Source organism: Plectrocnemia conspersa, unplaced genomic scaffold (genome assembly GCF_051122295.1).
Source record: "Plectrocnemia conspersa isolate PC_06_02 unplaced genomic scaffold, ASM5112229v1 ptg000004l, whole genome shotgun sequence".
Lineage (NCBI taxonomy): Eukaryota > Metazoa > Arthropoda > Insecta > Trichoptera > Polycentropodidae > Plectrocnemia > Plectrocnemia conspersa.
This window is the reverse complement of record NW_028277168.1, coordinates 13,252,271-13,270,953: the sequence shown is the minus strand read 5'-3', so window position 1 is coordinate 13,270,953 and position 18,683 is coordinate 13,252,271. Positions and strand designations below refer to the sequence as shown.

Below are 18,683 nucleotides of genomic sequence, written 5' to 3'. Positions count from 1 at the left end.
TGTTCGGTGGTAATTAAATTACAGGGGAGGTAAGGTGGACGAGGTAACTATTTGTATGGCTACTATTTAATTAATACTGGGAGTAAAATTAGAACAAAATGTAAAAAATTATAGCATGAAAGAATACACACATTCTATGTTAAAGGTACTATATTTGTATCACATTTCAATTACTATATCTGTATCTTGATAAAAAAACAATTAAAATCTCTTTTCAATTACAATATGTTGAATAATGCAATTCTTGGAATGTAATGAGAGTTATGCCCCTTATACTCGATAAGCAACAAAAATGTATATTTATACCAATAACAAAATAAATCTATTTAGTATGTGTTTCATCATTTTCTTATTACCTATAATAACTGAAGTAAACACATGTCTTAATTATTAATGTTGGCAAAGTCAAAATTTGATTTTTCTACAAATCAGGAACATTTATAGTATTGTACTATATAAAGAAAGAACATTAATCACAATTAACATAGATTACTTTAAAGAAATTTAACAAGACAAACAATCAATAGTTATAGGATAATTACAAAACCGACTATTTTTTTGATATTTTATTTTAAAACATCAAAAGCAATTTACTGTGGGAGGTTTTTAACCACCTGCGCTATTAGTTACAATTTTGAGGTCACCATAACGACTACTTTAACAACGAAGAGAGAAATCCCATCAACCCGTTACGAAGTTTAGATCACGCATCACAAAACGAAAAAGAGGAATCATCTTATCTATACTAAGACGCGCGCAAGAAATAATACGTTCGACCCGGCGTACATTATCTATGTTCTTGGAAGTCCCTAGTTATTTATTTAAATATTTTGTTGTAATCTAACAGGCATAAGCCCAATGCGTAACAACGAAATAAATCTGCACCAACTGGGTAAGTCAATCTGACATAATGAATACCTACAATTGTGTATTAATCACCAGACTGACACTTATCGATCCTAAAAGCTAATCGATTTGTGAACGAATACCTCCACATCGACTCTGTAAAGAGACTGAATTTAAAATTAAAAATACTCTAAATCACGTTCAGGTTTTCAGCATATCATAAATATTCCGAGTTCTTAATTGCTGCATGTAAGTCGTTGATGAAGAGCAAAAAGAGATTGGATTGCTGTGATAATTGCATATGTATTGCTACTTTTGAAATTAAAAAAACATACATTTTTGAAACATTATTCATTAATTTTAGAAACACATTCTTAATTTTATGAATGAAGAAAAAGCGATTGCCAGAAATGTCTTCAATTACAATCTAAAAGATGGCAGTGATCTACATTGATTATATTTTATTGCAAGTGAAAGTCAGCGTGTAGTATATTAAATAAAATTATTAAGCTGATCACCTGCTTTTGTAGCCGTGATCGTCTAGTGGTTAGGACCCTACGTTGTGGCCGTAGTAACCCAGGTTCGAATCCTGGTCACGGCAGTGTTGTCACTGTCATGGCAGAGATTTTTTTTAATTTAATTTTTGTTAATATGTGACTTGCATAGATTATCTTTTTAGCATTAAATAAATTCTACTATTCATTTATTAAGGTTTTACATAATTAATCATTGACACGATTTATCTAATTTAAAATTAATTTGAGGTTTCAATTAAGGAAAAATTTGACATTCCAAAGACGCCATTAATATTTTTTAGGTCGCATTGAACGTTAGAAGAGGAAACTAATTAGGATCGTGTAATGGACGCAACGTGGAGAGAATTTCCGCTAGGGGGACATCTTGGATTAAAATATTCTAATAGCATTAAAGTAAAAGAAGAAGAAGGAGAAAAAGTCGTACCAAGATTTTTCTCGGTCCCCTTCGGATGTTGTGACGCGCGCGCAAAAAAAAGAGATGGCGATTCAATTTGCATATTATTCAGCAAGTTGTGTTTAATTTTAAAAGTTGTCCAAGAATTATAGTTGCAACTTCCCAGGGGATGCCACAGGCGACACTTTTATTCAAAACTCGACATTGTTGTTCTTGAAAGTTTCCCTTGGTAAAGGCGATACGATCCCTAGTTAAGCAACGCTGCGGGCGAGCGTAAAAAATTGATAAAGACAAAGCGCACACGTTCAAAGGATGTATTTTATGCCATGCTATTTTTTATTGCTTACAAAACTGGATACAAAACAAAAACTTTACCTGATAATACATAGAGATTCGGTGATCATTGCTCACATGGCAACTGGTCACAAGACAATTTCTCAAAATGAGTAAATAGGTGTCAAAAGATTAGGTTTTGGCATTGGCTGTTTGTGTATGTAAGACATTGAAATTTAAAGCTGCATGGCAGCAGCAGTAGTAGGAATCATGTTTATGTGCAAGGGTCGCATGAACATTTATAATTAAAACTCATAGTTGGAATTTATAATATTGGTTTTATTTTTAAAAATATTTTAAAATGCAAATAATACAAGCATTTGCTTTAGAAAACGCACTTTATACTTAAAATTAATCAGGGGTTTGTGTACGTTGAAAAATGTAAATATCCCAATTGAGAATTTGTGATATTTAGAAAAAAAAGTTAGCCGATGAAACTGAAGTTCTATATTCCATCCTCACTAAATATATAGCTTCAGATAGTTACAACTGTATTTAAAGTTAATTTTTTTTTTAAATATATAAAATAAACATTGAGAAGATAAACATTATTAATCTAAAATTAAATTTACGCTGATGAACGGACTATTGCCCACATAGTAATTGTTCTTAAATCGGTCGTTTACTAGGCTATTCTAATTTTTTTTAAATAAGCAATTCTAAATAGATAAAAATATATTTATTTTAATAAAAAAAATATAGATTTTTATTTATCTAATTTTTTTCTTAATTTTCTGTTTTACAAGAAAAATTTTCTGGTTAAATAATAAAGTGGCAATTAGGTATTTTTGATTTAAAAATTAAAATCATATTGATAATTTTAATTATAAAAACGTTATGAAAGCTCTTGATTTATTAAACATAATACACCCATCACCCATCGATTTTCGCGGTTTAGTTCGACGACAGAAAATTTTGTGAAAGCCCATATAGATTTTTTAATCTTACAATTTTCACGCGGAGCAACTGCCTTTTATCTAATTAATTATGTAATTCTAAGATTACTGAAACAAAAATAAGGACAATTAAAATGGTTGAGAAAATCTATAGACATTTTTTTGCAATTCAAATACTTTTTAAAAAAGCATGTATATTTTCAAACATCTTAACATTAAAAAAAATATGTACTAAATACTTTCCTAACAAAAAAGGATTCATGAAAATTCCTGTGAATCAAAAAAATCTAGAGAAATAAGAGTTCTCAATTTGGCTGTTTTATCAAAATTTCTCGAGAGTAAACATTACTCCTAATGTTGAATGCACCCCTTAATGTGAACTACTAATTCGTTTATTGGTATCAGTAAGATACAGTTTTTGCAAATCTATATAAATTTGCTTTTAACCTATCCTTTAATTGTAATTTTTGACATGTATTTTTTATGATATTTTTGAACTAAATTATTAATGAAACATGATTGTATTAAAAAATAATATTCAACAAATTTTTAATTAATCGTTACGTAACAAATTATTTTATAATATTATATTTAAGTTACGCACTTGATAAAAATAAGTCATGTACTTAAACGAGTGGTTTAATAAATAATATTGCTAAGGCATATGTGTGTATTAATTACATTAATCCATAATTGCGTTAATTTTACAGATATTAAATATACCCAGATAAAATAAAGAAACTCGCTACAGTCTCAAAATAGTCCATCTCAAAAGTAATATCAAAACATTCACATGAAAATATTTATATTATACTCATAATAAAAAAGTGATGCATTGTTTTAATCCCACGTGAAAAATGCGCGGGCACCGAAAAGAAAAGTTTTTCGACGAATGTGCTTGAGCTTAATGTTTCATTTTTTGACTTGAGAGAGTTACTTCTCTGATTAAGGTTTTGCTTTAAAGTTGTAGAATAGCGAGAGGAAAACAAGTTTGAAGAGATGGCCTCGCGGGAAGAAGCGTTGAGCGTATCTTAGATGCTACTACTTCGTCGAAGAAATTGCACCTGGTCACGCGGGAACAGATGTAAGTAAGTGATTGCCTTTTGCGATGCTGTAAACATTTCACCGAGGCTAAAATTATTACTGGAGCTTTTATTTTAAACAACTGAAACTAAAATAAAATTGAATAATGATTTATAAAGTAAATCATGCAAATATAATTTAATATTTTCAGATACCTTATATTTTTGGTCACCTTCATACTGCGTGATTTTTACTTTTCGTTTTTTTATGGTTTCGTATATAAACTCTGGGGTTCTACCGGGATGTAGTATGTATGGTGATATATAGCGTTTAATAAAAGCGCAGCACCCCTGATTTGTAGCCGTAATTACAACGGCGAATATAATTACGACGGGACATTACACCGGGCTGGTGGCTCTAATTCTTACGTTAACGCTTTGAAGGAAGGCCGGGTTTGCAAATTTGTAGTAGAAGCGTGTTTTCGTATTAAAACGTTAGGCATATAACTATAAATAATAATATGAACGTTAAATTAATAAAATAATAAGCCTGCACATAAATAGCGGCATACTTTAAATTAAAAAAATTAAAAAGTTAAAACCATAAACTCTTTTACCATTTTTGAAATAAATCTACTATTACTTAAACTTTTAGGGTTTCAATGATCACAATTTTATCGCGATGTTCGTCTGAAAAAAATATTTTGAAATAAGTATGTATTTCTTTCTCAAGAGATTAGAATCTCTAGAGAGATATATTTGCTTCATGTCAAGAATTCTTATTTACATATATAGGACTTCAAGAATAATTTTTATTGTGTTCATTAAATTCACACCTAACATAATTTTACACCCTATTGTAGCAAAAATGACTAGATTGATATTATATTTTTTTATTAGAAAAGACAAACAAACAAATTCACCGAAAGGCGTAACTATTTCTATTCAGATATGTAAAACACATAATAATATGATACTTTATTTAACGTTATGTTATTCTCACCCTCAAAATCAACCGCCATTTTGGATCATATAGAAACCCATATTTATTTAATTTATTTTTTACTTTATTCTACTATTTTTCACTTTCACGGATTTATTTAGTTGTTTTATTGATATAATAGCATCAGTAAATAATAATTATTATATAAAAACTAAGTTCTTATAACAACACATTTTGTAATATTATGAAATATAGAACATAAAATTACACACATGTTGTATATATAATATAAATAGTAGCAGTATTTAAAGTTTATTATTATCAAAATAAGTTCCGGAAACTTAATTGATTCAAGTTTATTACAAACACTAAATTTATTGAGTTGAAAAGTTGCATTATATAGAAAAGCATAAATGTACTATTGTAAGACAAGCTCGTAATATTCGCATCACGTGAAGATTTTAACTATACCGTCTCTCGTTCGAAAAGCATTGCCTTCGAAGAGAAACGTGGCGCATAGTCTCTTTCTAGATATATATTATAATACATCTTATTTATAACACCAGTGTTTAACAACATAAATTTACATTTATATATTATACGTACGTGCTCTTGGAAGATTTCATTTGCTCGCGCAATCGTTTAGAGCACTACCTACACAAATTCGCCGTCTCCCACGGCTGAAAGACTGATTTACTATTTTAATGAGAACAATAGATCTATCTTTACCTGTTAATTGCCGGTGGTATATATTACGTTTCGTTGGAATCCACCGCATTCGGCGGCGCCTTGCGGCATCACTTTCACTAGCAGCCGTTTATTTGTTTAATCCCTTGAAGCTAGAGTTTAATCTATTTACCCCCCAAATTCACCTTTGTTTGTTGTAAACGTGCTTTCGTTTCCTAAGTTGTGTGTATGTATGTGTGTTAATATTGAAATGTTTTTATTGAATAATATCGAGACGCTCTGAAGAAATTACAAGGTATAATATAATTATTTTTTAGTAATTTCAAGTTATTTAAGCATTACATTTAGCAAAAAGCTTATGCCGTTTTCACTGTGACTATATATAATATAACTGATCACATCAAGAACTAATATTAATATTTTAAACTTATGCCACAAGCATATGAGGCATGCGTTGCTACGTCACACAAACTAAAAAAAAATAAAAAAAAGTTTCATTGTAAATTTTATACTTGGATATTGTGTATTGAGAAAATTAAGGAACACGTCCAAATCGTCCCTTCCGTGGGGCCACATCCGAGGGGTGACGAAAAAGATCGGAAGAACCCTAATGAAGCACGATATTCGAACTATTTTCGGAACGGAAAAGATCGATTAAAAAATGAATCTCGTGTGCAGATTGCGAAAAAAATTACATTTAACAATCTAATAGACGCATTGTATACCAAGAGAATAAACACAAAAATGCTGTCAAAAAATTCAATAGTGCACAAAGACCTTTGCTAACATTAAAAATACTTTTGTTCATACAAAACGCGAGGCACTTGAAGTATAAATTCACAAAATATCGCTATGAACAAACGAGATGAAGATAGCATATTGTAGGTTTTGGCTTCCGATTTTGTAGTCTTTGCTAAAAAAATCACATAAAATTGTACCGACTCAATTGCTAGACAATTACACGAAAACACTCAAACAGACATAAATGACGCATCCCGGGCAAATGGACATTTATTTAATATATTTAATACTGTCCCACCGTAAAGTGTATATGATTGAAAGTATCTGTTATAATTGTTATAAATAACTAAATTTGATATTTGTAAAACATCATTATATTTACAGTATAGAGCTCGTTACTATAAACAAACTAAGTCCCCATGTGTGACGAAAGTAAGATTGCTCGTTTTTGTCAGGGTCGGCTTGTCGTTCTCGTCGGTGTGAATAAGTGATGCTAAGTATTCGCAATATAAATACTCTTAATACAACGGCGGACGAAGGGTGGCAAAGTGGAGAGAAAAAACAAAAGCTTCTCCTCTCTCAGAGGCTATTCCGTGATGAAGTAATGTTTTCACGGCTGCGAGGCGTAAAAGTAAAACTTTGTTACTGAGCAGGTGGCGATTTTATTTATTCATGTGCAAAAAAAAACGTAGCACAAGGGCGAGCAAAACGCTGGAATGGGCCGACGGGGCGAGTTATTGGCATTAACCCTCCACCCACTTTTCCTTAGTGCAAAGCCTTGTTACCGGCGTGTCGTCGTGTTTTCCACTTACTCGGTGAGCAGACACTTTTTCCACTCGACGCTGTTTTTTCTTCTTCCCAACAGATTCAAAACGGTCTTATAAAGACGCAAAACTTATCGCCCCTTTTAAAGGGCTCCCGTTATCATCGTCAAAAATTCAACATATCCGCCCGCCGGCAATTCGATCCCCTCGCGATCGTAAATATAATATCAATCACGTGTAGTTAATCGATTAAAGTTCCTATGGGAACTGCGAGAGCTCCCGTGGGAGCGTCGATAACATCTGATGGGGAGCCGGTAAACCGCAATGCCTGTATCGCTACAGCGGTGCTCGATACCAAATATCGATATACATACTACACTATATGGATAAGGGCCTTATGTGGATTCGCTAATGTAACTAATGTTTGTTTATAAATGACATCCCGATAATGTATAGATTGATAGAAACCAATAATGTAAATTACAATGGCAAATTTTGAGTAAATTTTAATGTGGTTAAATATATAATTCAGCCATCGCTGTATTTATAGTTAAATAAACTACTTACGACTAAAATAAGCATTTTAAATGGAAATATTTATTTAAAATAAATTATTCGTTTACCAAAAATGCAATCTACAATCTGTATTCTAGCACAACTAGTCGACACAAACATATTAAAGTTTACTACATTGCTCATTATATTGATACAAATGTAACTAAAGAAATTCTTACAATTTCTTTAAATTAAAAAATATCTAATTCCTCTAGAATCATATATAAATTTTGCAGGATTCAGCTTTAAAAAAATTCAATGTGACATTTATTAATGCTAAACTAATAAATCCACAATCATTACATATAAATTGTAATTCAGTAAACTTAAAATGTTATTTTTTTAACATCACAAAAAATTATAGACGATTCTCCATATATTTTCCGAAAATTCGTTAGATTATTAACCACAAGTCGATCAACTTGTTGATTAAATTAAATAGTTTACTTTATCATAAGCTTTTTAAAAATATGTGCATATTACATTTACTAAAGTATTTATTTTATAAAAGATTGTATAACCTTTTACGTAAATGTCAAAGGATAAAACGCGAAAAGATAAAATGTCAAAAGATAAAGTACATTGTTAAAAGTGGTTGATTTTTTCAAGCATTATTTAACTTTTACATTTCTTTTTCTGCAGAATTCTGTATTTTTAGTTCGAAATATGATATTTGGACCGCAAAATAAGCCTGAAGCCAACCTTTCATATAATGGTGTTAAATGTATTTTAACCAATAAAGTTAATAATCAATGCTGAGCTAATTGCACATTGTTGTGATGATTATATTTTCAACACAGATTTAAAATAATCTGACAAAACGTCTACATTTTTTTAGAACCATAATATATAATTATATTTTACTGGCTTGAAATTTATATAGTTTCAAACTTTTTACTTGTCTTTGTATTAAGATAATACCCATAAATTTTGCTTGCAAACTTTTTTTCTATTTTTTTTATATACGGTAAATTCTTTGCAGTTTTTTAAATTAGGTGTAATGGCTTAAAAAATAAGTATTATTCATTACAAAAAATGCTTTATTTTTTCATGTCTTTTTTTTCATGAAACGCTATTTTTTAATATATTTTACCATTTCACTTCACTAGTTTTATTATAAGATAATATAGATGCGATGCTAAGAAATAATTAAAATTTTAAAAATATTATTAACTATTTCATTTTTAACAATATTAATACGCGGTTGAATGCTACTCGCTTGCCGCGAGTTGGACACCTCTGTATTTGAACCTAGATAAATAAGAATAATTGCAACTGTGTTAAAGGTATTAAGCAGAAATTACAGATAGGTTCCGTAAAAAAATCTAACTTAAAAGAAAATAAACTCAAATTCGTCATAGCTTACTTTTGCATATTTTGCATTTCGTTTTTTAAATAAAAATATACACTAGAAATAATAAGAAAAACATTAAAGTCTGAACTAAAGATATTTTTAATTAGGACAATTAAATATTACTAAGAATTTTGTTTCTAATTGATAGTGTGTGGTATACTTTGTACTAACTCTTTTATGTTTAATCTGTAGATATAAATTAATATAATAATAATATTGTCGGCGATAATGATGGTAATGATTAATAGAATTATATTTTTTTTATAATCTTACATAATTAACCAGCTAACAACATTATAAATATTATATATCACAAATTAAATATTTTGATTTCGATACAACAGTTTTATTCAGCTCATAGATTTTCACACAAAAAGCAATAAGGTAAAGCAATTGAGAGCAAAAAACATGTAGAGATTGCAATTTGAGGCTATGGAGCTTTTTGTTTGAAATTTTATAAAAAATATGCATAAACGCCTCTGTTTTATTGCCTTTGGAGTTATCGCAACTATTTCCATATTTCCGGCGAAAAACCTGTGTACATTGTTAAAAAGTGGAATTTATGAAAAAAGAACACGTCTAGAGTGAATTGTTTTATCACGTAACGAGTTTGAGTTTTAAAATTTCGCATGCAAGCATAATGTTGTATTTTTATTCTAAAACATAAAAGTAACGAACGTAATATTATATTAGTATATTATATAATAAATATTATATATTATTTAGCTTTAGTACCGATATAATAATACATTTCCCGTTTATTATCATAATATTTACTGTTTGACTTTGTATTGCGCATTTGTATCGAAAATGAGTTCCGTATAAAGAGATTTACTCTTATAGAAAGCGCACAAAAAGAATCCTTGGCTCGTTTTTCATGTCGGAAAGCTTTTCTAATAACATTCATAGAAGTTTCTTTGTTATATGTAAATGGCTCGAATATTCCTTATGTTCCGATTTGTTTTTATAGCCCCAGACATTTCAGGCCTTCTCCCAGACTTGTATAAACAACAGTCGTCCCTATATTTATATGGTCGGATTTATTAATTTTGCGTGGGATTCGAACACGTAGGCCGCTTGTTGTTAAGACGGCATCTGCCGTACTGGGAAAGGCCATGTTGAACATTTTTTAGGGTCGTTGAGTAAATATGTAGCTGAAATGTTGTGAAACGTATTATCCTCATTTAAGATGCTAAGTCGTCCCTGAATCTAAATAATTTCGGGCGTGTTTACACTCGACAAAAGTTGTGATTTTTCCGGTTAAACAAAAAGACCATGATGAAAACCGGCTGAGCTAAATTGCTTCTGAGCGTTATTGATAACCGTCCATTTTAGTTTATCGTTTCAGCAAAGGAAAAGTCTTATTTTGAGGTTTAACGGATGTGAACTTTGGCGTTTCAGTTTCGCAAAAAAAATGTGCCATATAACCACTACAAATTCTTAAATATATTCGATATGTCTACATTTATATTATATATGTTTTAAAAATAGAAAACTAAAAATGCAATCGACGTATTTTAATTGTAATCCGCTTGGATAATTTTACTGCGTAGATTTACGCAAATGTTTATTGATTAAATTTCTCAGTAACTTAATGAAATTCTTGCCTTAATATAAACGATTTAAGAGCAAATTAACTTCAAAAGTAATCGACATTTTCGAATATCTTTTAAGAATATTAACTTTTTTACAAATTGTGATAGGTCTATACCATGTATCGTCAAACTTTTAAGGACTGTAGCCCAACTACAAAAATTATGTTTCCTAAAATTATAAAAACTTGACTGGTATTAAAAATGTTTTATTTATTAAATTATTTAAATTAATATTTAAACGCCTTTTTTATTGCTTTAATATATGTCAAATCATACATCTATATTTTTTGTGCTGTCTAAATCAGTTATAATATTTTTATATTTACGGTAATAAATTTAATTCTACAATATTTAAGAAAAATGGCATAAAAATTATGAATTCTATTGTCTTATGTCCGCATGTAACCGATTATGACATCTTGGCTATTTATCGTTTTCTACATTATTAAGATATAGGCGAATGTTGTATGTTTTCCGGTTGTACATTATAGTGCTGGCCTCGAGTTATATATTGAGCTACAAGTTACAGTACAGTCTAAATCGAGTTTTCAAACGATATTCATGTTAAAAATATAGATATTTTATTATAAATTAATACATAAAAAATACATATATATCATAAAATATAATATATTTAATTTTGAATATTTAATACCATTATTTACCAACACTTAATGGTCCCTTAAATTATATAATTATTTATTTTGTAATTTTAATATATTTCACGATACTTGTACGCTTACTTACAAATAGTTAAATTTGATATAAATATTATTCTATGTATTAAAACATTTAAATGTGGCCTAGAACTTTTTATGTTATTCGACATTCAACAAATAGTGTAAATTAATGGTCAAACTGTTTTCTGTCGATTGTACCCAATAGAGAGGTCGTATCGAAATTGCGGGGGAAGATCGGCAGAAGGTGGAGATGTTGATAAATTAAGTCGGTGGCGGTCTCCGAAGCTCGTGCACAACTTTTGGTCGCATATTGTCGCTACATTAATCCTGATCCAACTTACCCTAACACTGTTTACGTATAACTTATAGCCACACACATGTGCAGTATTCAAACGAGCCGATGCAAGCAAACGGCGCCCCTATGGCGCCTAGCTTGACATTACTCTCAATGGATAGATAGATGGCCTTTTGCTTTAAATTATTTAGAAAGACTTAATAAAAAAAAAAAATATTTGTCAGCAAAAATTACTTATACTTTTTAATAAAGTATCTCTATTAATTTTGGTTTCAGTGCTCTAATCTCATTTTGGTGTAAATGGAAAAATTATGCAATTGTAAAATGTTTTTTTCTTACGAAAATATGGTCTTTTTATATTTAGTAGGGAAATTTTTCAGTGCAGTTAATCGCAAAAATTCACTATTTATCAATATTTATTGTTTAGTTTATTGCAATATAAGCAATATCCCTATATGAATACAATACAATTTCTATAACCTAGCTGCAGACAAAGCAATGAATATAAATAATAAAAGGCAAAACAAAACTGACCTAAATATTTTTTAAGGTCGAATATCTCTAAGTTATAATTTAAAATAAAGTAATAAAAGTCCAAGAATTTACCAGTTGAAAAAAATATTTCGGCCTGCATTCGTTTGCATCTTTAGGATGTTTATTAAAGTAGTAATTTTATAGATTTACATGATCACGTTTATATTATTAAGCCAAAACTTACAATTATAAATAAAGGTGTATTATCAGCTTACTATAAAGAGATTTAATTGTCTTTAGAATTGATTTAAAAAACATTTTAAAAACCATTTTTAACAAATCCAAAGAAATATTAACTTGTTTTGAAAGTAAGCCCTTACAATAGAAGAGAGATTTTGGGTCTGAACAATTGCTTTAATAAATGTTAGTACTTCATGAAACACATTCGACCCGAGATGTTAATTACTCTTAATTTCCCAAAAGTACCAGATAAACTAGTCTTTGTGTGAAAGCGATGCGCGAGAGACAATGCGTTCTACCATGCACAAAAGGACTATTATCACAAAATCACATCACGACAGATCACAGGCGACAATAATTCAATTCGACACTCCAACGAAGACCAGCTAATAACGACTTCACAACCTGATAATGGCAGCTACATTGCCATATATATAAATATATGTATATAAAAATATATAAACAAAAAAATAACCTTTTTTGGGTAGATTTAAGTCACCAAAAAATGTTAAAAATATTTGTTGACGTTAACTTTTTTCTATGCAAAAAACTTATAATTTTAATAAAACCCAACAAAGATGACTATTGTCACAGTCATCTTAAAAATTTATTGCTGCGTTTTAGACACATACAACATATATTACATCTATACATAAGGTGCTAAACATTTATAATAACATTTATAAGTGGGAAACTGGCAAATCACTAATCGCACAAATTGATTTTTAATAGGTTTAAATATTTTTTGTAAATGTTTCATGCTTTTAAATGGTTTAGATTCATCCCAAGGATTGAACTAACAATGAAGGTCAATATATGGAATAATAATATAAATAACTAATTATAACGATATTGATTTTGATCACTTCGAATTAAAATTACATGAAAATATTATTTTATTTTTTCTTCAAATTAATTGATAATAAAATAAAATATCTACTCGTGTATGTAAATTTAAAAATGAAAATTTCATCATAGCAACCCTTTCCGTTTATCGTTTTCATACGCCCCAAATTTATTCTGTATGTGTTTTTTCCGAAATAAAAATTGCAAATAAATTCGCATTACGAAATTGCATATAAACATTTACGATCTGTAATTCTATCCATCACCATTACGGTCTCGACTGCTTTATTGGTTCGAACAAAAGGCCGCCAAGCGAAAACTATAAAATCGGCCTCAGAGCAAGCGAGGGGAGACAGTTTTCACAGCTCGCATTGAAGCGCCAATAAAAATGTGATAAAAACGATAATTCCACCTCCGATGGCTGCTTTATGACAAAAAGTTGTGACCAGGTATCATCTCTACCATCGTAGCAGAGCTACGATGTAATAACGACACTTTTACACCGACCGGGTACAGTATTAAAAATGCATTTTTATACGAAGAGAGCAAAAATGCTTCAAAATTGGGAACGAGATGGGCTCATAAACGAGCCAAAGTGTGAAACAACTCAATATATAACGCTACATGAAGACTATTAGAAGTTATAAAATATTAAATATATTATAATAAAACATGCAAATTAAATTCAATGTAAGCTCAAGTGAAATTCTTTAACGTTCTTTAGTAAGTTGGAATTCCGTAATAACAATGTATTACAACACTGCAAGTTTTAAGTGTGAAATTCCATATAAACTCCTTCGTTCTAATTGTACTTGCAAACTAAAACACGAGTGAAACGGTTGATTTTTATTATTATGTGTATAAAGAGGGACGTTTTATTATTGCCACTGTGAGCGTTAAACTTAAATATAACTCGTTCTTAAAGAAATATATGTAACATCTAAGGATTTTTTCTTTAACATAATTATCTGCTTAATCTCTAGAAAGTAATAAATTGGGCTGGCAAGGAAACGATATGGGTCCATTTAAAAGAATTATATCAACGTTAAAACCACTCTGGGGACAATACCTTAAATAATAATCTCTGACGCAGTTTCCTCCAAGTTAATATAAACTATTTATTTACCACAAAATATGTCTGATTTTTCGTTGATATATATTTATGTAATATTATAAAACTAACACAAGCGAATTGTTCAATGTGTATTGAAGTTTATTGATCAACATAAACCGCTGAAACCGCTAATCCCTCTAAAATATCCGCTAAGTAATATTTACGTTGTCAGCTTACGCCGAAAGGCAAGATAATAATAATATTTTGAAACTATATAATATAACGATTATATACATTAATGTGGAATAACTTATTAATATGGATTGTTATGTCATATAATCAATAATCACTACAGTGAAGCAATATTATAAGTAGAATGAAGTATAGGTAAAAAAATAAGTTTGTGTTGCTTGCAATGAATTAAGTACGAAAGAGTCAAAACTATATAGTAACACAACAATATTATTAACTTTGGTTTAGTTTGACCAAATTTGAAGAAATGAAAATCACCGATCAAAGATTAATTAAAATTCATACATAGTGAACAATAAATTTATACAACCGTAGCAAGAAAAAATAGCAAGGAAAAACCAATCTGGTTTCAGAATAAAATAATCAACAATAGAGAAAATTTTCCTAATTTGGCAAATTAAAGGATACTAAATCTTATCTGTTTTTTTTTTATTATATATTTATGAGTATGATCACTTATGTATAATATATGGAAAAATTTAATATTATTGTTGGTAACAAATATGGTAAATTATCACATACATGCTAACAAAAAATTATAATAGTGTTAGACTATATACGACAAAAAATCACTACTTTCACTTAAAATTTTTCACTTTTAATTTAGGATACAAGAATATATACATATCAGTCATGAATTATTTAAGAAATCTAGATAATTTGTAACAATAAAACGATTACAAATATGCTCCAAAGAGTAACTGATATTTTTTAAATATAAAATCTTATACTTCCCAAGTATTAATTAAAAGTATTGTAACAAAATTTTATTTGTAAAAAAAACATACAGGTATAGTTTTTATTAAAGAAATTTAAGTAAACAAAAAAAAAAAAAAAAAAATGTAAAAAAAAAGTGGTGAAAAATATGCATTTAATATTTTATAACGACTAAATTAAATATGCCTAAAAAATATATAACGATTTACCAAAATCAACTAGGAATAATTTCAAGGAAATTAAAAATATTTTTTTTAATAAATTCATAGAAATTTAATCAAATTTGATTAAGTTGTTAAATAATACATATTCATATCATATCGTTTTAATTTAATATGCTTCTTATTTTGATGAATAGTTTAAGGGTACTTTGGTAACCGCAGAATGAGTGGTTTTCTACTCTTGCGGAATTACGAAAATAAATAATTAAATAAAAAAAAATAAAACATCTAATTACATATTAATTCTAACAATAAGCATAATACATATTAATGAAAACCAAAAAAACAAATTATTAAGGGTATTTTATAATTTTTTTTTATTATTTTTACTTAAAATTTTAATTTATAATGTACTAGATCTTATATTAATTAGCCAAATTAAATAATATTGCATATTATTGAATATATAATATATGCATATAAAAATAATATTTTGACAAATCGATTAAATCTAAAAATACAGCTTAAATTATCTTATAATTTATAATATAAATAAGGTTATTATATCTTTGTAGTTAAAAAATGTAGTACAATTTAATTAATAATATAATAATACCTTTATAGCAATTTGTTTACTTTAACAAAATTCAACACACCCCGTCCATTTTAATTAATAGTAACTCTAGGCGTCTAACTTTGGAATAATCAATTAATGTACAGACCGTCTAAGGGCTTTGAGAATACAGGGCCCTATTCCATTAAGTAATCCGCGGCCCGGGGCCTAATCGCCTATGCGGTTTTATATTTAATATTTACTTCGGGCCCGCACGACTCAATCGATGTATTAATTAATCACATCCAAAATTATATTAGGATTCCCTTTGATGGCAGCGGCAGCGCTCAAAGGCGGCCAGTCTCGGGGGGCGCGAAAAACGGGAAAATTGCCGAAAGGTGGTGCCCGGGTGAAATTTTATCATAAAGTTACCTCCGTGACGTAACAATATCATTATGGAAATTTTATTATCACGCCAGAATAGGGCATATAATGTCGGAACGGGATACGTCTCTTTCCCTCTGGCTAAGGGGCGCGCAAAGTAATCCGCGGAATTTGCGCGGAAATGTATTTTTGCGCCGTGTGTCTTCATAAAACTAATTAAGACACACATTTAACGCATTTCCCTAAAATGCAAACTGTGTCTGGTGAAAAAAAGGAACTCGCACCACATACATATATTATAATGTCTCCTTTATAATGCGAGTGCTCAGATTTAACGCAACCTTAAATGCAAAGTTAGGGCGTTTTGAATTAATTGCACATTATATTGAATTGATGTATATAGTTACTTTTATATTATACAACTTATTAAGTTAGATGTATCATTTTACTTTAAATTTGCTTAGATTCAAGTTTGAATTAATTAGGAAGAATGGATTATTCTCAAGATATTTCTCTTGAAGTTTTGTAGTTGTTGCTCATTTTGATATGCCATTGAATTTTAAATTAGCACGAGTTTGTACAGCATTATAATTATATTTTCTCAGCCTACTTTTATTGATTGTTTTCGCATAACAATACGACCTATGACGGCTATGTAATATCTTAAACGTCACGTAAATTCTAGCATATAAGTTATTGTTAACTTGTATTACTTTTCAAATACTTATTTTCACGAGTTCCTTATAATTAAGTTTTAGACGTCTCGCGCTGTGAGTAATTTATTTATTATATCGTAATATAAAATACTTTTTGTTTTAAGCTAGCTGTTAATTTATAGCTCATATATTTAAAAGACTCCTGGTTGTTTTCTTAAAGGGTACGGTACTAGTTATAAAGATGCGTCGTCCATCATTAGAAAGTTTGTTCCGCGCGATTATTTTTCTTATATATTATACATACACAGTCTCCGCCGTATATGTTTCTTGCAAAAATTTTCTTCGACGAAGCGAGTTTTGTCGAGGGGTTTCCTGGCGCTGATACTTTCGCTGCCTTTGAAAACTGTAACCGTGCAAAACACTTCTGTTCCCTTTTTATATTTCTAAAGTTTTCCACTCGCGTCGTTTATATATGTTTCCTTTATTTTCTCTAGTCTCCCTCAGTCTACGAAATGAAGCTGTTGAATGTCTGAAGAAAAGTTTCACCCCTTCGCAGGCGAGTTTATAAAAACTCTAATTGCTCTCGTGGGACTGTTATCGAAAATTGTTTCCAAACAAAGAACAACCGCAAAGATACCCTGAAATATCGTCGCTTTTTTATTTTTGCTCGACGCGTTACCATCTTCATTACCGAATGACGTTTCGGGAAATGAAACAGATAAATTCTCGCTGCTGCATCGACGTTACAAATTAAGCTTTATTTTCACCGGATCCGGATATTCTTCGGTAATATATTGCCAACGATGGGTTCATTCCGCTTGAATCGTTTTGCAGTATCAACATTTTCCAGTCTTAATTTAATTGTAATCGTGATGGATGGAGAACTGCAAGCTTTGCGTGTTTGTATCTTTAAAATTTGATTTGAATTGTATCTTAAAGAATCAGCAGATGTATAAAATATTCTTGGTGCCGTTTTGTCTACTGTGGAAATATGTAAAACAATGCTTGCCGACGGATTGTAATGATGAGGGCAAACCGAGCTGGCAGTGTTGATTCGAAAACAAAGCCGAACCTCAGACTGATACGACCTCAAGATATAGATTTTGAGTTCATTGATATTCAAATGGCATTCAAATCTGAACTGAGATGGGGTGGCGTCACCCAAGCGGAACCTTCTTGCTGCTGATTATTGTGCAAATATTTCACCCCATACATTTAAACGAACAATCAAGATTGACAATAAACATGCACTCTACGTATCAATATTTCCATGAAGATAATACATTTTTATTATATATGTATATAATAAGTATATTTGTAGAAAGTGAATATAAAATAACATATCTTAATGTACCTGCTACCAAATAATAAATAATTACTAGTACTTTTTATTAGAACCTATTATTATCTAGCGACTTATAATAAATTAATACAAATATCTAAAAGTTTTTTATATTTATTACTCATTCAATGTAATGCAATTAACTAATAACAACATAAGAACTATATTTTACCAGTGTTATTACTCTTTAAAATTATATATTGAAAAAGAGCAATGTTAAGTTGGCTCAATCAATATAACTCTTAAGGGAGGAAATATTACATTTTATACAGTATGTTGTACATGACTTTGACCATCGGCATTCACTTTATCGATCATTTCAACCAACGAAAACGTGTTTTAAATTAAAATCCAATACAATAT

The 18,683-nt window shown here is 29.5% G+C and overlaps 1 protein-coding gene and 1 non-coding gene across 3 annotated transcripts in view; one reads left to right on the top strand and one right to left on the bottom strand.

Moving 5' to 3' along the window:
- Positions 1-18,683, bottom strand: part of Tsp2A (tetraspanin 2A) — a 192,751-nt gene that overhangs the window by 49,617 nt on the left and 124,451 nt on the right. The gene's annotated exons all lie outside the window — the stretch shown is intronic.
- Positions 1,376-1,447, top strand: TRNAH-GUG (transfer RNA histidin (anticodon GUG)). Its single transcript has one exon. It is a non-coding gene; the product is annotated as a tRNA-His (tRNA).